Consider the following 21628-nt stretch of genomic DNA (forward strand, 5'->3'; position numbering starts at 1 on the left):
GAATGAGAAAAAGAGTCAGCTCTCTTTCTTACTTGCCCTGTAGCCATACCAGTCCCTGGGGTGTCACCTGCTGCAGTCTGCATCCCCTGCACTTCCCTTATCATACCTCTTGTCCTAAAACCAAGTGCATTTTCAGAAGGTTTGGGATATGAACAGGAGGACCTAAGAGTCAAGCACCATTTTCCTATTGCTAAGCCAAAAGCCAATAAGGAAATGAAACCAAATAATATAGGTATTGGTCCCAGATGATTTTTTTAAAAAATTCTAGATGCTTCAGTCTGGGTGGACACTGTGATGCACCTGTTCATTGATGCTGACTTTAGATGTACTGGACTGAGATGATCCACTTTCATTGATATCCTGAAATACATAAGAATAATTGCCATCCGTGGGGAAGGGGACCACCAAGGTTTAGCTCTCCACATTTGCATCTCTTCTTTGATTCTTACACACCTGTGCCTCAGAGTGTTTTTGGCGAACATTACTGATGCCTCTTCTGTATTCTTATTACACATCTTCCTCACTTTCTTCTTTCCCTCTTTTTATGAATCCCCCAGTTACTGTGTTTCAACATCCTTGAATTCTAAACAAGAAGCTGGACAATTAGAAGTCCAAGAGAGGTAAATAAACTGTGTTTAGAGTTTGGAAAAGCCTATGAATCTACCTCAAAACAAGTGCAGCTCTTTCTCTGCATTCCAGTTCCTTTTTCTCTTTCTCTTTTCCTCGTTGGGACCATTTTTCCTTCCCTACCCCAATTTTATCCAAAGCAACCTACTTGTTATACAAACAGTGGTCCAGAACACACTTCAGAAATAACCCAGTTTGAGACTACTTTAACTGCCCTGGCTTTGTGCTAGGGAATACTGGGAATTGTAGTTTACTGTGGCACCAAAGCTCTCTGACAGAGAAGGCTAAATGTCTCACAAAACTACAGTTCCCAGAATCACCTAGCATTGAGCCAGAGCAGTTAAAGCAGTCTCAAACTGGGTTATTTCTGCAGTGTGTTTTGGATCAGTGGTGCAGAAACTAATTTCTGTGCATTACATTTACTATCTGCATTGTGTGTGCAAAGCTATATACTCACCTTTATCCCTTGCATTAACACTCTCAGCTATCTTCTGACAATTGTTGCTGTTGTTGTGTGCCTTCAAGTCATTTCCAAGTTAAGGTGACCCTAATGCAAACCTATCCCAGGGTTTTCTTTTTGTTCATTTGTTTGTCATTGCCTTATTCTGGGACTGAGAGAGTGGGGCTTCCTGCAGTTGGTTTCCATGACTGAATAGGAATCTGAACCCTACTCTCACAGAATCATAGAATCATAAAGTTGGAAGACACCTCAAGGGCCATCAAATCCAACCCCCTGCCAGGTCTCCCAAAGTCCACATCCAACATTCATGCCGCTATACCACACTGGTTCTCATATTTGTCTATCAGGTTTCTCTTGTGACAAATCTATGTTATATACCCCCACCACACACACACACACACACACACACACACACACACACACATTTATTCATTTTTTCTTGCTTTCAGAAGTATGCCAAACAATTATTTAGTGAGGAATATTTCATACTACAGGAAATAAGAATAAGGTTAGGGGCTGGGGAACTCTATTCCTTTTTTCTTAATAAACCACCCCTCGATTGTTCTTCCTATCTTCTCCTGCCTTTATAAGAGAGATGAAAAGCTCTTAGAAGAGGCCTTTACACAGCCCTGTTCCCACACATCAGACAGAACATAAGACTCTTAGAAGGTACCAAAAGGTGGCTGGAAGAAACTTTCACCTTGGGTCAGCCCCAGGTGACCTTTTTAGTCCCATAAATATAGCTGCATCCCAGCACCCCATCGCATGCCCTGCATAGTCACAGGATGGAGAGCAAATGAAGGTTGAGAGTTGCCGAGTACAAAATCTTGCTCCCAAAGAGAGCTGCTCGATTCAAAGGTCGGGGGAAAAACACATTCAGTTTCTCTCAAGAGAAACCATTCTCTCTTTTTTTTACCTCTCCTTCATCTTAACAGCCTTAGCAGAAGGGGGGAAATAGAAAGTGGGTCACTGTCTCTGAAAACTTCATTTCAAACAGACAGCAGTGTTCATTTTTACCTCCTTTTTTTAAAAAAATGTAGAAACTGAGAAAACTTGATGCTGACATCTATTTACACAGTTTTCCTTTGACCACAAAGATAAATGTTTATGTTTTGTGTCCTTCAGGTACCAGGAAGCTTGTAGCAGTGGCTGTAACATGTATGTTGGGATAAATCTATTATGATAAAAGCCATCCTCTCTGTTATGCCTAGAACATGAACTCACCCCAGATTAGTAATGGAACATACTAAAGGGATCAACTAGGATCTCTTGCACTATTCTTGAACAACCTACTTCCATTCTCACTAAAAATAAAACTGGAGCCAAAATCTTATTAATTAATCCCAGCTACTGTATAACCAGTCAATCAACTGCTGAACGCTGATGTCTCTGTTGCACCACAAAACTATTTTGCTTATTTTATTTATTGAGATTCAACCAAATTTTAAGATAAGATAAACATTTAGTTTAAAAACTTATTTTATAAAAGTTTTTTTGTTAATGATTCAGTTACAGTTCTGTTAAAAAGCAAATGGTTAGAATAATTTAAAATACATATAATGATGATGATGATGATTCTTTATTTCTATAGCACTGTAGATTTGCACAGCACTGTACATTAAACAATAAATATAAAAGAGTAAACCTGCCTATGGCATACAATCTAAGAAATAATAGGATACTACATATAAAATACATAGCAATACAGGAAATGGTTCAATAAAACAGGCAACAAAGAAGAACATCAAATAGCAAGTGACAATCACACAATGCTTGAGAATGCTTCTCTGAACAGGATGGTCTTCAACTCCATTTTGAAGCTGGTTAAAGAAGTGATGGCTCTTGTTCGCGGAGGAAGAAGGTTCCAGGAGTGAGGGGCAGCAAGTGAAAGGGGGTGAATCCTAGATGGGGCAGAGGAAATCCTGCGATAGCCAACCTTGACTACCAGAACAGAGGGCCCTAGTGGGAAGGTGAGGAGAAATAAGGTCTGATAAATAAGGAGGGGCTAACCCATGGTGGACTTTAAACATTGACAGCAGGAGCTTATACTGAATACAGAAAGGGAGGGGGAGCCAGTGAAGGGATGCCAACATCATTTAAAAGATAAAAGAGGAGAAACAGAGCATCTCACTTTTTAAACACAGGACTACCATATGATTAAAAGTAAAAAATCTGCCTGAATGAAAAAGCTTTAGCCTGCCAGTAGTAAGAGAGCAAGAAGGGCACTAACCAGACATCCTGTGGAAGCGAGTTCCACAGCCTGGGAGCCACCACTGAGAAGACATTCTTGACAGGACCTAGACAGGTCTGAGATAGTGACAGGACTAAGAGAAAGCTTTCCTTCAATTATCTTAAAACTCATGCTGGATCCTATATGGAAATATGATCTCTTAGGCTGCATCCGCACTGCAGAAATTATCAAGTTTGACACCACTATCTGCAATGGCTCAGTGCTAAGGAATCCTGGAAACTGTACTTTTGTGAGATATTTAGCCTTTTCAGTCAGAGAGCTCTGGTGCCAAACAAATTACAGTTCCCAGACTTCCATAGCCTTGAGCCATAGCAGTTAAAGTGGTGTCAAACTGGATTATTTCTACAGTACGCACACAGCCTCAGAGAGTCTGGATCCATCCCCTATAGCACCCTGACTCCACTTTATATGTTATGGCTGCAACATATATGATATTGGGATTTGAAGTTGGCATTTAGTATATTCAGAGAGCTCTAAAGCCTCACCGGATATCAAATCCCAGGATTCCGTAAGATATAGCCATGGCAGTCTAAGTGGAATAAAAGTGCTATAATTATATAGTATGAAATGACACTGAACCAACATATAGATAAATCCTCTTATTACAATGTGTCTACTCCAGTGTGGTCTAACAATTGGATTTAGGCTTTTCTATAAGTTATCTCCCATATTTGTTGGGGGGAGGGAATCTGGAAAACTATTAGATATTATGTCTGCTGAAATCTCAAATGCACATCCTCTAAAGCCCTGAGCATCTCTTTAGTCACTCAGTGTTTACTAGCTGACTTTTTAATTGCTCTATTCCAGTATGATGTGTCCTTGGGAAGTTACTGTTTTTTACTTGAGAGTCACAGCAAAAAAGGAAAGGAAGGAGCAAAGCTTACCTCCTCCACTAGGTTTGCCAGATCAGAGGGCTGCACTGTTTCTGGCTAAGGTGCTCACAGAATGGGCATGAGGAGTATCTAGTGGAATGCTTGTGATCAGAAGTGTTTTGGATTTCAGTTTTGTTTTTTTTTTTTTGTTGTTTTTTGGATTTTGGAATATTTGCATATACATAATGAGATATCTTGGGAATGGGACCCAAGTCTAAACATGAAATTCATTTATGTTTCATATATGCCTTATACATATAGGCTGGAATTAATTTTATAAACAATATTTTTTAATAATTTTGTGCATGAAACAAAGTTTGCACTGAGCATCAGAAAGCAAAGGTCTCCTCCACTCATGTGGACAATTTTGGATTTTGGAATATTTTGGATTTTGGAAATCCCAATAAGGGAGACTCAACCTCTATTTATTTTTATTTTTCTTACACATACACAGATTGTCCTTGCTATTTTCCAGCATACCTATTGGAAAAGGAGGGGGGTTGGTGGTTGTTAAAATTTGGTTAAAAAAACCTAACTTCTGGAGTAATGTGGCTTGTCTCAATATTCATGGCATGATTTTTCTGCGATTAAGCTTTTACACCATTTCTACCCAAAGGTCTCAATCCCCCGGTGAATGATTAAGTATGTCCTTGTTTTAATTTTCAGTCTGCTGGTGGCAGGGAGTGAAAGCCATCTCCATGGGGGAAGGAATAGAGCAGGTATAATCTCACAGAAACATCATCCACATTGCTTTGGAAATAGCAGAACTAGCCACTGGCACTAACTCTTACAACCTGAAATAACTTCTTACATATTCCCACATTTAAATTATAAAGCTAAAAGAAGCACACTAAGTTCATCTATTTAAAATCTGCTCATTCTACCCTAAAAGACATGATCTCTCTCTGTCTCTCCCTCCCTCTCTATGTCTCTCTCTCTCTTTCTCTTTCCTATATGAAGCTTATTATATTCCTGCAGGCAAAATCACCTAATGCAAATAGCTGCAAAGGTAATAAGATGGGCCAGCAACAAGGGCTGCATCCATATTGCAGAAATAATCCAGACTGACAGCACTTTAACTGCTATGGCTCAATGCTATGGAAATCTGGGAATTGTAGTTTGTTGTGGCAATAGAGCTCTCTCTGACAAAGAAGACTAAATATCTCACAAAACTGCAATTCCCAGAATTTCATAGCATTGAGCCATGGCAGTTAAAGCAGTGTCAGACTGGATTATTTCTACAGTGTGAATGCAGCCATTGTAACAAGAGTTACATCTGAGAAATTCAAGGCCAGTTCCAAAATTTGTCCTGCCACTGGACTGCTAGAACAACAACAACAACAAAAAATCTTCTACCTAACAGTTTCCCAGTGCAACATTTAAGAACCAGAACACCCATGTGCCCAGTGGAAGTTTGAGCCTCCTATATCAGTGAATCTGCCCTGAGCCTGATTATTTATTAAAATATTTCTACCCTGCCTTATATCACAAAGATCTCAGGGCAGCTTACAAGTTAAATTACATGTTTAAACAATCTGAAACAATAAAAAATAATTTAAACATACTAAAAACATTTTAAACACAGTAATGAGTTAAAACAGATTTAAAAAGACTAAAAATGTTAAATCTGTGTACATCAGTATTTGAGAGTAACCAATCAGTGAGGCCTAAAGGCCTTGAAGAACAACAAACTTTTCACTAAATGAAATCAGTGTTGTTACCATTCAGGCCTCCAAAGGGAGGCCTTCTGTCATTGTGTTGTCTCAGCAGTACTCCCATATCCCAGTACTGTATTGACATCACTGGTGGAACATAGAAGGGAATCCTCCGCAGGAGACCTCAGTACTCAGGTTGGCATATATATGGAGGACAAACTTTGAAGAAATTTCAAGGAATTTTAGAACCCAAATGAGTTCAGCATTTTAGATAACTCTTAATTTTTTCAGTAAAATCTGGAGTAAATTCACCATCCCACAGACACGGAAGCCACCAGTTTATGGAGATTATCACATGAGAGGAAGGTGTCCTCCTATCCTTAAATCATTTTATTTTCATGATCAGGGGGAAAATTATCATACACGTGCGCGTTTACCCTGTCGGTAAACAGGATAAAAGTAATGGATGCATCATTGAGTATCAACGGGATAAGAACAGGATAAGCGCATGGAGGTGTGATAATCTCCCCCCCACACACATTAATGAAACAATTTAATGACAGGGGGAGGATGCTTGCCTCTTCTGTGTGATAATATCCTATGTCCCTGATGCACCTTTGATGGAAGCCTATTAGTAGTCCAAGATGACTAAACTGAGAGTGTCATACTTTGTATATATCATAAGAAGAAAAGACAGTAATGCTTGGTAAGATACAAGGCATAGGAGAAGAGGAAGATTGCATTGCCAATGGATAGGCACCAGCTCTTGTCGGATTGTGGAAGCTAAACAGGCCTGGTTAGTACTTGGATGGGAGACTATCAAAGAATACTAGGTGCTGTAAATTCTATTCCAGAGGAAGGAACTGATAAAAACATCTCTGAGAATTCCTAGACTAAGAAAACCATATGAAATTCACAGGGTTACCATAAGTTAATAGGTGACCTGAAGGCACCTGCACACAGAAAGATTCAACCAAGGAAGTCACAGCCCTGAGTCTGCAAGACCTGAACCAGAGGTGTTGATAACAGAGTGATTTGGAGATCTCTCATTCATAAGGCGATCATAAGTCAAAGTTGACTTGATGGCAATTAACAACAACCCATCTCTCCCCATTTCTTCCAGCCATAGGTTTCTGGTGGATCTCAGTAGGTTCCCAAAGGGAAAGAGCCCTTCTGTTCCACAAAAGAAGGTTAAAAGGGAAGGCCCCCCTCTATGCCTATTCAGACAATATTTTATTCTCCATTTTTTTCACTTCCTTCCTAAGATGATAAAAGGTTTGCTAAATTTAAGTTGATAAAAAAATTATTCCACTAACAGCCATCAGCTTCCAAGCCTAACAGCTGCACCACTGAACATGCCTTGGGGACGCAGAAGCAACCCACCCCAACAACAACAATTGCATTCCAAGCTTGAAACTGATGAAGTACCATGAAATAATTGCACCTGCTTCTTTGGCAGCAGGTCTTTCTTGAGTTTTTTGTTGTTGATTTTTTTTCAAGTAAAAGGCAAAAGAAAAATAACACTTGGGTTTCAACTAGTAGAATTAAATGTAGCTCTAACAAGAAGAGGCAAATCTAAGGATTTTCAGGGCTTTTACAAATGGTTTTGGAAATGTCTTACGCCAGTGACTTTGCTTTGCATCAGCTATTCATTTGTTAACATCAAGTGCTGCACTGTAACCAGTAGCTTTATGAAAGGACTCAAATGCTGGTAATTTATCGTCCTAGTTGGTAAGCAGATGACAGGAAGGGGAGAAAATTGGCTTCCTGTTCCTTTTGACTTCCCAGACTTTTGTTATGTTTGTTGCAAATGAGCCCCCATGTGTTATGTTACAACAGCAAGAAATCTAGGCTTAACTCTGAACAAACTGAAAGATTTGCTTAAACTCAAACTTGATAATGAAAAATGCAGCAGAACTCCACTGTGGCTATCTGCAGGTAATTGTGCACTTTCTGCTATCTTCCAAAGGTTCAGTTAAGAATAAAGACTTAATGGCCTGTTACAGACAGGCCAATATATTACAAAAGGGGGCTAGAGAAACCCTTCCCCCTGTCAGGATATACTACAAGGTTTGGAGGATTAGCTTAAGGAGGAACAGGAAATAAAGGGTGTGAAAATAGTGGATAGGGAGAGGTTTTCTTCATTCTCATAACTTTAAAACCTGGGGTTATCCAGTTAAGCTGAGGGCAGAGATTCAGGAAGGTAAGAGGAATTGTATATCCACAAAGCACAGTTATACTAGCTGTGATGCTCATATAGTACCACACTGAACCAAAATTGATAGTGATGTCAGTATTGACTCTTAATGGATAAGTAATCAGGTTTTTAGTAATAATATGCAATTGGTTATGTAGTTATGTATACAGTGGGCCCTTCCCTTACATGGGGGATCTGTTCCAGACCTCCCTCCCACATAAGGGAAATACTATGAATGCTCGAGCCCCATTGAAAAAAATGGGGCTTGTGCCCATGGCACTGTGCAGTGCACACGCCATGATTGCGTCTGCCATTGCCACTACCAGCATGCGGATTTCAGCTTAAGCTGAAAGCCACATATGGCACGCCCGCATATGACGCAGGCACACTGTATATGTTTTATATGGGATTTTGATATGATTATTATGTTCTCAGAACCTTAATAAAAAATATTACCACCATTAAAATACCTGAAGTGATACATATGAAAACATGAAAGTCTCATGAGACTTTCAAGGAGTGTATTTAGCAAGGTGATACCATGAAGTGGAATATCTTTCCCTCCAAAATACAACATGCTCCAACAACCTTTAATTCTTGGTGGATAATGAAAATATACTGATTTTGCATACTTTCCCTTGGTCATCAGCCCTGCCATCAGTTTTTGGTATAAATGTTATGTTTTCATTTTTTTTAATGTAAAAAACTCTATTGTACACTGATCTCTCCAGCTCTACATCACCTATAGGTGTAAATAAATAAATAAATAAATGGGAATTTTGTGCAGTTTTTCTAAAAAGTCAGATTCAAAGGCTTCTGTAGCAAGGGGACAGAATGCATTCAATGAGTGAATACATGTGCAACTGTCACTGGCTAGAAATAGACTGTTTATTCATCTCTCATTCCAGAGGCTGGAAAAGTTCCCTTATTGGACCATACGTCCCAGAATCACCAAGCCAGTATGGTCATTTCCTGGCCCTAGTATTTGAGAAAGCATAGGACAATAACATTTCCAAGCTCAGCCTCATCTCTGTGCTTGTACCAAAATGCTTGCACGTTCTCTCTGTGTGGTCAATGTATATTTCTCCTGCAAACATCACAGTCCTAGTGTATTAGGAACGTCCTACTGAAATCAATGGGACTTCCACTTAGCAAAATGATTCTGTATGGTGGCATTATCAGTTGCTGAGGTCAAGACTGAGCAGGCATTTCTTTTTCTCTATGATTCCTATATGTTTAGGAGGTGCTACCTCCTGATTAGTATTCCTAAGCCATTTTGCCCATTACAAAAATCAAAGCTCACTGTCAGAGTGATGTGAGTGGAGTGGGCCCTTGGTATCCACTGGCATTTGGTTTCAAGACTCCCAGTGCATACCCAAATTCATGAATGTTCAAATCCCATTAAATATAATTACATGGTAAAATGGTGTCTCTTATATAAAATGGCAAAATCAAGGTGTGCTTTTTGGAATTTATATATTTTAGAATATTGAATATTTTCAAACCATGGATGGTTGAATACATGGATAAAGAATCTATGGATAAGGAGGGCCAACTGTATTCAATATTTCCTCAGTCAATAAATAGGCTCATCTTTTCAGAGAGAAGAAAATTGTGAGAGCATAGTGCAATTATTGGAACATTTTAAAGAGGAAGGAGAAAACATTTGATATGTTACACTTTTTTTTCATTTGCAAGGTAATATTGCCATTTTTTCAAGTACTACAACATCATGGAGTCATTTAATGCTGCATGATTCCACTTTATTTTGAAGTGTGTTTTGCAGTACCACACTCTTGCCTTGTAACTATCTAGATTCAATTATGGCCACATTAATGCTAACCATGGCCTGTAGTTGGCAACTCAGAGGGCTGTAGAAGTTGTAGATCCTCGATGAGAGTGCAAAATAGTATTTATGTAAATATAAATATTCCTATGTTTTGTCTTTGTGCATATCAACAGCCTGCAACAGGCAGCTGATTAAGCCTGAATCTTACTATTAATCCTAGCTGAAACTGACTGACTGAATCAATGGGATTTACAAAAGCATTGATTCACCGTTCAACAATTGATTTAATATGTCTCTGTGTGTCAAGTCCTCTACTGACATGAAGTGATCCCATGAATTTCAGGGGGTTTCTTAGGCAAGGAATACTCAGAGATGGCTTAACAATTTCTTCCTCTAAAATATAGTCTGCAGTGCCTGTTATTCGTCTACTGTAATTGAACTATCAGTAGGATCCAGGTCTGTAAAAGAAAAATGAATACCGTATTTTCCAGCGTATAAGACGACTGGGTGTATACAATGACCCCCAACTTTTCCAGTTAAAATATAGAGTTTGGGATATACTCACCGTATAAGACTACCCCTCCTCCAACACACACCAAATAAAAATTAAAAAAAACATCAGAGTTGATTTCAATATGGTAATTTTAATTCAAATGTTTATGACATGCAGGTACTTAGAAGGAAACCTTGTTGTATACAAAGCCTGCATGGATTGGTCAGCTCCCCCTGCCTGCCCAGCCCTCCCTGTCTCCAAGACTATCAGAGTGGTAGCTGCTTTTATACGATGGCTGAATATGGCGGGGATGCGGCCGTGGCCATTTTTAAGCTCCCCCATTATATGCAGCGACCACAGGTTCTCCAGTCTGGCTCGGAAGTTTCAGCACCTGCACTATAAGATGACACCCGGCATATAAGACGACCCCTGACTTTTGAGAAGATTTTCCTATGTTAAAAAGTAGTCTTATACACCAGAAAATACAGTATATAATAAACTTGATAGGATTTTAATTGGAGGGAAAAGGAATGGGAATGCTATCAACATTCAGCACAGTTGAGCTGAAAAATGCATCATCATCATCATCATCATCATCATCATCATCATCATCATCATCATCCCATTTTTATCCCAGTTGGGAAATCAAATTGGTTTACAGCAATTAAAATAAACATAACTTTTTTTAAAAAAATGTTGTTAATATAGGGGGCTCAAATGCTCAAAGAATGCTTTGAAGAAAAATTCATTTAATTTCACAATGTGAAGAAAACTGTAATACATCTTCATCCCTAAGACAAGGATATAAATGCCATGGAGCAGGCTGTTTCAGTTCATCACCGGAACTTAGTCCAAAATGGAGACACAACCCTGTCACTGCAGCAGAAATGTGGAACATCCATTTGAGGAAATGTGTCTCTGGCCCTTCATGGAAAAATAGGGACCTAGGGAAATTCACATATGGATTTGGGTGTTCCTTTCAAGGCAAGAGAGGCCAGGGCTCAGCAGTGTTATCTCCTGTACCGCCAAAATCTGCCACTGTCTGTGATGAATGGGGGATTCTAGGAGTTGTAGTCCAAAAGGTTACCTTTCTGAGGTCAAGGGATCAGGGACAAAGGAAAAGCTATGACTGGTCTCTTTAAATGCAAGGTGCTAGAAATAACTGTTGACTTCCTCATGAATGCTACTGTGGTGTTGTGGGAAAGGGAGAGTAGTGGTTAATGGCTCTGTCTGGTCAGTGGGGAAATTAATCTAATCCAGGTTTAATTTGAATGTTACAAGAGCTAGCCAAGGTGCTCAGCCTATTTGAGGGAAGTGCTTGCCACCTTGAGTAGGTCCTTTATAGTTCAGAGTAAACCCTAGAGCAAGTTCACCAAACTACTGACATGGAAGCCATCAGCTGCCACTGAATAGGAGTACCAGTGTAGACAATTCTGTTCACAAGAACTGTTCTTGTTACAATCCTTATAGTTGTTGTCACTTTGCCTCACAGCAAGGTCATCAGCAAGCATTTTGGCCTTTATACTTTCCCATCCTTCGCACTACTGAAGACTCTTCACAATGGCATGACTCAATAAACACAACAGATGCTATGTGTTGGGCTTTGCACATGTGTCATCACAGTGATTCCGCCAAGGCATAAAAGGTAATCTTTGACACTTGTGAATAAAAGCAAATTCTCACTTTAGATTTCTTTTTTCTTTCTGTTTTTTTTATAGTTATTCAAAGGCAGGTGGTCAACTTGAATTAGGCTTGTGTCCTCAGACTCCAAATGTCAGCAAAGCTTTCCTGTCTTGACTCGACTTACATCTCTGTATACCTTTCTGGCTTGAAAGCATTACTCATATCTGCTAGATATATGAACAAGATTTTTTAGGGAGAGTAGGGTGGATGACAAGAGGGATTAGCCCATGGAGAGTGTGGATGAAAGTCAATATTTACATCATGAGACTACAGTAATGAGTTTTTGAAACCTAATGCAACACATAGTCCATTGGAGAATTGAAGCCAAAGTATTCATTATGGCATCCAGCCTGAGATAGACAGGGAAGCAGTGACAACTGAGATATTTTTTCTTTTCTTGCCTGTTTCTCTTTGTACAACAGTGAATGACACCACCATAGATAGCTCTGTTTTATTCAACTCATTAACATTTCCCAATGAATATGGATGAAGGGAGCCTATTGTTCAACTTCTGAATGACAAACTCCAGCTGGTGGGTCTTTACTTTTGGGGGAGGGTACCTTAAAGGTTACTCAAAGGGCTGTGAACATCATTCATTTTCTGTGGTGGATGCATCAACCCAAGTTTCATTGTTTAAACTATTTTAACTCAATAACTTCCAGTTTTAACGTGGGTAGGGAGCTCTGGGTTGACAGGACATTATCTTGTTTTGGTATCGGGAAACTAAGGGGCAATACAGACCAGCACTTTGTGCTGGTCTGTGGGCGGAGTCACAGCGTAGCATCTGCACACTAGATGCCGTGACTCTGCCCCCATTGCACCATGACACCCGCTTACACAGTGCACAGCATCACGGTGTAAGTCTACTGCAGTGCCCAAATGGTGCGTCGTTGAAGGGTTGTCATGGCTATGACGCCTCTTCCAGGGAGCGAAAAAGAAACCCCTTTTCAGGGGCTTTTCAGGACTCCTTTTTGCTCCCTGTGGAGGCATGCTGTTGCTGTGACCCCAAACCAGGGCAAAAAGAGAGAGCATCCTGCCACCTGTCTGTACAGCCCCAAAGAGCCTACCTAAGCTCTCTGCTGGATCAGACCAAAGACCTCTCAAGACTAGCCTTCTGCTCCAACCAATGCCAACCAGATGCCTGCAATAAGTTCACCTTCCTTCCACATGTTTCTTTATTTATTTATTTATTTTGTAATACAAACATATAAAACACATCAAATAACATACATCACAACACACAATAACAAATAAAATTTCATATATCACATTCATTCTTCACATTTTCTAATACTTAAACAAACATTACTTCCTTCAGTTAAACCTTTTACCGTTTCATTTTCCAGTTCCTTCTGCTTATCTTATATAATATTTCTTTTGATTTTGTTTTCTTCACTGTTTTCCACTTTCTTTATCCTCTTTTCGATATTATCTATATATAATCTTAACTGCTACAAATTCATTTCCCCCAATTATTACCTACTTTCCCAAGTATCTTTTAAATTTTATTTTGTATGTTTGGCCATAAAGTTTTTCCCAGTTTTTTGTATCAAAATTTTCCTTTTCTTCTAATTTTGGACATTCTTTTGTGTTTTCTATCAATATTTTTGAAATTATATCAATTTCCATCATTTCTAATAATTTATTTATCCATTCATCAATTTTAATTTCTTTATTTATTTTCCAATATCTGGCATAAATCAATCTAGCTGCTGTCAACATATTAAAGATCATTTTACCATATTGTTTTTCCTCCTCATCCCCTATCATATTCAGTAACAATATTTCTGTTCTTAATTTTAATTCAACTTCTAATATTTCTTTGATTCTATTATTTATCATTCTCCAAAATTTTGTAGCTTCTAGGCAATCCCACCAAAGATGAAAAAAGGCGCCCTTTTCCTTTTCACACTTCCAACAGATATTTTGTCCCTTTCTCCTGATAAATTTTACACAATTTATCAGGAGAAAGATGCCATCTATACATGATCTTGTAAAATTTTTCTTTTATATCTTAGCTCACCATATATTTTAATATTTTTTTCCATGATGTTTCCCACTGTATTAGTTCCAACGTTTTTTTTAACAATCTTTTGCCCACTTTATCATATTATCTTTTATAATTTCTTCTTCAAGTTGGAATTGAAATAGCTTTTTATATAGTCTAGATAGCATAGCAGGTTTCTCCTGTAACATGATTTCCTCCAGATTTGTCATTGTTTTTTTATCCATTCTGAGCCTGGATTCCATTTGATAATACAGGAACCATTCACACTTATGCCCCTCAGCTCTAATTTGATCTATTGATTTCATTCCATATTCTTTCTTATTTTTCTGTAATATTTCACCATAGGTTAACCAGTTCTCTTTCTTTTGTGGATCAGTATTAAACAACACTTTGTGGGAGGATAGCCACGTCGGAATATGGAGACAATTAATTAATTAATTTAATTTGTTTTATTTATATACCGCTATTCCAAAGATCATAGCAGTGAACAGCAAGTAAGCTAATTAGCAAGTAAGCTAATTTGCCCCCAACAGCCTGGGTACTCATTTTAGCGACTTCGGAAGGATGCAAGCCTGAGTCGAGCTTGGGCCCTTTTGCTGGTCTTGAACTCGCAACCTTGTGGTTTTGAGTGAATGGCTGCAGTACAGGCATTTAACCACTGTGCCACCAGGGCTCCATCTTTTATATCTTTCCCAAATTCTATACAGAAAAGCTGTAACAAAATGGTTCTTAAAGGCTTGGTTCACTTTAACTTTTCCATAAAATAAATATGCATGAAAACCGAATTTAAGATCATGCCCTTCTAATTTCAATAGTTTCTTTTCTTTCAGTTTCATCCACATACTTAACCATTCCAATACACTTGCCTCATAATATATTCTTATGTTTGGTACACCCAACCCTCCTCTTTCAACTGCATCCTGCATATAATTTTGTTTTATTCTTGGGTTTTTTCCGTTCCATATATATTCAGAGATTTGTCTTTGCCATTCTATAAAATATTTATCATTTTTGATTACAGGAATTGTCCAAAACAGAAATAGTAATTTTGGAATTATAGACATTTTCATAGCTGAGATCCTCCCCATTAGGGATAACTTTAAATTATTCCATTCTCTCATATCTTTCTTTATCTCTTCCCACTATTTTCTGTAATTGTTTCGAATTAAGTCAGAGTTTTTATTCATTATTATTATACCTAAATACCTTGCTTTTTTATTTACGTTGAAACCCATCATTTTTTATCTCAATTTTCTCCTTTCTTGTTGTATTTTTTGTAATTACATTTGTTTTTTCTACATTTATCTTTAAGCCAGATTTTTTTTTCAAATTCTTTTATATGTTCTATCAATGGAGGGATGCTACTTATGGGGTCCTCTAACAATATCGCAATATCGTCCGCGAAAGCTCGCATCTTATATTGATCTCCTTTAATTTTGATTCCTTTGATCTCTGTTGCATCACTTATTTTTCTTAAAAACAACATGTAATGTAATCACAAATAGTATTGGGGAAAGGGGACACCCTTGTCTTGTCCCCTTCTTTATATCTAGTGTTTTAGTTTTACTTCCAATAATTATTATTTTAGCTGTTTGTTTTCTGTAGATGGCATCTATCCATTTTCGAAATTCCTGGCCCCAGCAACCCCCAGCGAGCTATCCCATCATCCCCTGCCTTCTCCTGCATCCTGATCCTGGCCCCAGGGACCCCTAGCGAGCTATCCCATCATCCCCTGCCTTCTCCTGCATCCTGATCCTGGCACCAGGGACCCCCAGTGAGCTATCTCATCATCCCCTGCCTTCTCCTGCATCCTGATCCTGGCCCTAGGGATCCCCAGTGAGCTATCTCATCATTCCCTGCCTTCTCCTGCATCCCAATCCTGGCCCCAGAAACCCCCAGCAACTTATCCCATCATCCCCTCACTGCTTCTTCACCCCATGAAGGATGACAGCTAAGGAGGGGGCAGGGAAGGAGGACAGCATCCAGAGCCCCACTGAACATGTGCAAGGGTGCCAGTTCGAATCGTTGAACTCTACAGTGTGATAATACAATGTGCACTCACTCTGCTTTGCTTGAATCCGCATCACGTGACTTGCTTGGAATAGAACTGACTTCGCTTCCCCCTCAATTCGGAAGGGCAACAGAAAGGCAACCAGGTGTGGTAAAACATCACGTTTTAACCTTAATTTGTATGGCTAGACAGGAGTGACTCTGGATTTGGGGTGAAAAAACATCACGCTTTGCATTGCTAGAACAAGATTGACTGCGGATCTGAGCTGCAAACTTCCCCACGTGTGATAAGGTCCATAGATAACAATTCCTCTCTTTTTTCTTTAAATGCTGATACAAACTCTGTTCCCAAATTTGGTTTTCTTAACAATCTTTTATCTTTATTTCTTATATGTGTTTCTTGTAAAATAATAATGTCATATCTTAATTGATTAATCTTATGAAACATTTCCTTTCTTTTCTTTTTCTCATTTAATCCTTTTACATTCCAAGATAATAAACTTAATTTTTTTTAAATCAGTCATTTAAATTTCTTCTTAAAATCCTGTCTCTATATTTCTTCTTCTAGTGCTCCTTCTTCATCTCCTTCTTCTCCACTCACTTCTTCCTCTCCTTCAGCTTTACCTTCTCCTTTTTCCTCCTCTCTAGAATTTTCTGAATTTTCTCCCTGGTTTTTTTCATCTTTATTTTTATTTGCTGATCTTAATTTTTCTTTATAAGTCTTTGAGTCCTGTCTCTCTGCATTTTTCTTTATCTCCTTACTGCACTTTTTCCAAAAATCTTTTGCTTTTTGGATGGAGTTTAATTTATACCATCTTTGTTTGTAGAGCACTGAAAGCCTTCTAGCTTTTCCCATTTGTATATTATATCATTTTTATTATGCAAAATAGTCAAAAACTTATATTCCTCTCTGCTCCTCAATATTCTTTTTGGCCATCTTTAAAAAAATTTATCTCCTCCTTAAAATTAAAGGTTTCTTGTAGCTTATTTCCAAAATCTGGTCTCTTATTCTTTTCCTTAGAAAGTATATAACTATGTCCCGAGACCAATCCTTTTCTCTTGCTTCTCTTGCTACATCTCAAGACCAGTCCTTTTCTCTTGTTTCTCTTGCTATGTCCCGAGCCCAGTCCTTTTCTCAGCCAGTTGGCCAAGTTCAATCTAAACATTTTATTAATTTCCCAATGCAGTTCTTGACTTGGGATGTCTGAGTATTCTACTAATATTGGTATTAGGCGATCATACAGTCGGCCCTTCTTATACATGGACATTTTATACACGGATTCAAGCATACACGGTTTGAAAATGTTCCAAAAAAGTATAAATTTACCTTGATTTTCCATTTTTTATAAGGGACACCATTTTGCTATGTCATTATATTTAATGGGACTTGAGCATACATGGATTTTGTTATACATGGGGGATCTTGGAACCAAACCCCAGCATATAACAAGGGTCCACTGTATAAAATTTCTCCTTTTTCTTCTTTAATTCCTCTAATTTTCAAGCAGTTCTCTCTCAGCTTATAATCTTCCAATGCTTTTTCATCTAGTCTCCTCTCCATTTCTTGCCTTTCTTTTTCTTTCATTTTTATCATCTCATCTTCAATATTGTCCATTTTTTCCTCCAGATTCGTTAATCTTTTGGCCGAATGGCTATTGCTGCTGTGAAAGTCCTTGACGCAGCCATTTTTTATCTCTTTCTTTTCCAAAACAAACGTTATATTAGATCACAAGTTTAGTGTTGGAAATAACCACAGTTCAGGGGTGTTAATATTCAGGGTATTATTTCCTTCTTCTTTGTAAGATGTTTTTTATATTACGTTACTTAGTTGCTTTTCAAAGCTCTTTATTTCTCTTTAAGCATTTAATATTTCTCTTACCTACTCTCTACTCCATTTATCTCTCCTTTACCTTCACTTCCGCGTTTGCCTCCGCATTTGTCTCTGCATTTATCTCGTCCTCCGCACCTTCTTCCCTTTAATTTTAATTTTCCTTTTAAGCAACACTTCAAATTTTGTTCTTTACCCTTTCACCAATCTTTTCTGATGTTTCTTTGTATTTCAAACTTTCTCTTCCCCCTTCTGTCTCCTTGCTCTTTAAAGTCTGCTGCTGCTTTGCCCTTTCATGGATTTTCCCCCTTTTATTGGCTTGTATATCAATCAGTTACATCCTAAGAAATAATAAGTCCTGAGAAATAATAAGTTCAATTGATCCAAACTGGTTCAAAAATCAATCTTTTCCAACAAATGACCCCCTATTTTGAGAGCATTTAGACTTTTTAACTCCTTTGGAGACTTTCCCTTTTCTTCTCTTTCTCTCTCCTCCCATCTCCTTGCTTTCTCTTTCCCTCCTTTCCTTCTTATTTATTCTTATATTTTTCTTGCTCTCTCTGCTTGTGAAGAACTTTGCCTTTGATCAATTTAAGTGTTCAGTTTAAGATTTAGCCTCACTCTTAAACTTTCTAGTTCTTATTAGCAAAACTTAAACAATAAAAAGGCGTTTTGCATCTGCAGTTTTGCCGCCCTCGCTGCTTCTGCTTTGCTGGGGTTTCCCCTATGGCTTCTAGACTTTCTCCAAGTGCTCCCACTTCTCCAACCTCCAGAAACTAGGATACACTCCCATCTATAGAAGCCTCTGTAGGTCCCACCAAATCCTCTATGTCAAGAGGGTTTACAGTCACTCACCCCTTAGATGTTTCAGGGGGGGGTTGCTGTTAATTTTCACAAAGCAGAGCGGCATTTCTCCGGAGCTCCTTCAAAACGCTGCGAACACCAAGCCATGTCCATTAGAAATCCCTTCCACATGTTTCTTTAAAAATTATATTCAGGGGCATATTGCCTCTAATGCTGCATGTGGCAACATCTAACTGTCATAAGAAATAGCCATTTATGGTCTTTTCCTTCCATGAATTTGTCTGATCCTCTTTTAAAAGTAGCCAGCTGGTGGTTTTGAATCTGTAGTATTATAGTAAGGGGGAACCAATGAAAGAAAGAAAGAAAGAAAGAAAGAAAGCACAATATGGGCTTTTCCTTTCCCAATGAAGGAAATTAGCTAAAGAGTTGTAACAGAAAGGGAGAGGGAGTCTTCCTCCTGAGTTTCACTGGCGGTATCCAGACCGGTGCTTTGTGCAGGCCTGGATACATGCTAGGGTTGCCTTGGGGCATCCTTTCCAGATGCCCCACAACCCTAGCACTTAACTGCGGTGTTGTAATGGCAGTGCCCTGACTACATGGGCGCTGCCATTACGACGTCATGGCCACGGCACCTCCAAATGAAGCAGCATGGGCATGACACATGTGTGCCACTGCAGGGCGCTTGTTGTGCCCTTTCAGCAGCACCAGAAAGAGCTCCGAAACGGAGCTTCTTCTGCCACTTGTATCGCTGGCTCAGCCTTTACATGGCAGTGATACAAAAGAGAAAGGGGCCAAATGCCCCCTTTCTCTCTTTCCCCGCCACTGTTGGGGTGTCCTTGGGGCATGAAGCCCCAAGGACACCCCTTTCTAGGCCACAGGGAAGCGGCATTTTGCTGCTTCCCCGAGGCCTGGAAAAGTGGCAGATCACGGCCTCTGGGGATGCTGCTGTGGCCGCTGAGGCCCCAATTCGTCGAAGAAAGGGGTGGGTGCAGGCCGCTCCAAAGGGGCAATCTATATCCTGCCACTGTTTGCTTTTCAGTAGGCAGCAACACTTTGCTTAATTACTTAAGGAGGTATCTAAAGTGCTGAATTTACTGGCATCAGAGGATTTAGACATTTGGATAGCTCCTTTAAAATGCAGGCTAAAACCGGGAGCAGATTTAGTGCCCCACTGACATGGACGCTACCAGCCACCACTACCTGTTTCAGAGAGAATAGAATCACTAATTGATTTGCTGTAATGGAATATTACTCTGTGAAGTAGAAGGCTTTCATGGTCGATATCCATAGGTTTTTGTGTTGTTTTTCGGACTATGTGGCCATTTTCTAGAAGAGTTTCTTCCTGACATTTCGCCAGCATCTGTGGATGGCATCTTCAGAGAATGCTTTCCTGGAAAGGAGTTGGGTCACACAGTGTGTGTCAGGGATGATGGGAGTTGTAGCTCTTCACCCCTGGCTCGAACTCACCACCTGGTTGTGCACCGCGCTGACCAGTTTTGGCCAGTGGTTATAGCTTAGCAGAGTTACAGAGAATAGGCTGAAGACCCCGACAAACTCTCCAAGCCTTCTCACTCTTGCTTCCACAGAAGTCTTCACCCTTCTTCTTCAGGATCCAGCTGGTTCTTGTAGCTTCACCCAAGACACCAGACAACTCAGTAGTCTTATATAAAAGATCTACTTTATTCTACTATATACAGCTCCAAACTATCCAACACAACAATACTCTACTCCTGTCAGGCTCCCAATTGCCACCCCCAAACAACAAGAGGCTGTGCTTCTAAAGAGTAACAGCTTTATTGAAAGGTAAAGGTATAGGCAACAGAAGTGACTTCTTTGTCAGGAATGAAGATACATAGTTACAGATGGGTTATATAGTCCCACGAGCAGACCCACCCCCATTAAGCAATAAAGTTAATTAATTGGATCAGTCTTTCCCGCGCAGTGAGGAATCTCCACCCAGATGACGTAGTGTCCTCTCCTCCGGCCTCTCCGACCTGTTCCCAAAACAATTAAGTTCTCACCAAGTGTTATCTCCTCCTTGCACCTGTGGCCTTGAAACCCAGACATCCCTCTCTACTAAACTAAGTAACATAAAACCTTAACAACCTATGAGTATATGTAAGAATGGTTATATATCCCATCATCCCACAACCCAACATACATGGCAGCATATAAAGCATAACAACAACATATATTAACATCAGGAACATATTACTATAACAGCCTATAAATAGTAACATTAACTCTTAAGGTTTAACTCACCCCTCCCAACACAAGAGCAGTCTCGGCCTGGCTGGGTAACTCCCTAACATTGTAACATTCCAATCCTAATAAGCAAGCACAGAAGCTAGCCATCTATCTATCCCCTTCTAGTACATTCTAACTAACCAATATATATCAAACCTATTATGTCCTTAATCAAATAATATCTAAACAAAACCCTAAACTAATAATCCCTCTGACAGAATCCCCAAATGAATATATAAATGACCAATGAATATATGAATGCAGGGGAGTTCTGACATCAACTCTACTACCCTCTACTACTACCCACAAAATACATTGGAATTCATAGTCATTGTTATAGTCAATGCATGGTACCACCCACTGTTGTCTGTTTCCACCCAGTAGGCGTGTACACCATTCTCATTGGTTCTCTTGGTTCATCCTACAATTAGTGATTTCATCATCTCAGCCTTGACCACTTAACAATTGTCAGGTGTGTCCAATTATCCACTTTGCATTTCTGTCCTTGGCACTCAGGACTTGTTAATTGTATTACCATTTACACCTGTGTGGTTCCAATTGGCTTCTGCTGAGTCACCCTGACTCTCACATACATGTTTTATTTCTTTGACTGTATAACCCATGTTGCTTTTTCCTTGACATGTGTGTGTGTGTGTGTGTGTATACATATATATATATATATACCTATCTTCTCTGAAGATGCC

This window comes from Sceloporus undulatus, chromosome 1, assembly GCF_019175285.1.
Source record: "Sceloporus undulatus isolate JIND9_A2432 ecotype Alabama chromosome 1, SceUnd_v1.1, whole genome shotgun sequence".
Lineage (NCBI taxonomy): Eukaryota > Metazoa > Chordata > Lepidosauria > Squamata > Phrynosomatidae > Sceloporus > Sceloporus undulatus.